Here is a 470-nt window from a genome sequence, read left to right as displayed (position 1 = left end):
GTGGAAGATTAATTCTACACTGTTTTATTGTAATTGATCAGGATTTTGACATGTGAACCATAACATATTTGACACTGTTTTATGTTTGCTACCCTCAGTCAGAGATGTGTCTACTGTCAAGTGTGATAAAGTTAGGTTTGCAGGCAATAAAGAAGAAGTTCTTTCATTAAAAAATTTCACATTTGTTTATCTGTGCGAGCTCTGACAGTGACTCATTGTTGTAGTAAAAGACTGGAAAAAAAACTATATGAAAAGTAATTAAAGCCAAGGTGAATACGCCAGCAATGATCGATCAGGAAATCCAGAATGACGTGTTAATATTACAAAAGACCACAGAATATTTCAAAATAGAGAAAGGTTTGACAAATGGAGTGTGTGTGTGTGTGTGTGTGTGTGTGTGTGTGTGTGTGTGTGTGTGTGTGTGTGTGTGGGGGTGTGTGTGTGTGGTTACTCAAGAAACATATCAATGT

This window comes from Haplochromis burtoni, unplaced genomic scaffold, assembly GCF_018398535.1.
Source record: "Haplochromis burtoni strain Fernald_Lab_line unplaced genomic scaffold, NCSU_Asbu1 Contig_96, whole genome shotgun sequence".
NCBI lineage: Eukaryota > Metazoa > Chordata > Actinopteri > Cichliformes > Cichlidae > Haplochromis > Haplochromis burtoni.
This window is presented reverse-complemented; position numbering follows the sequence as displayed.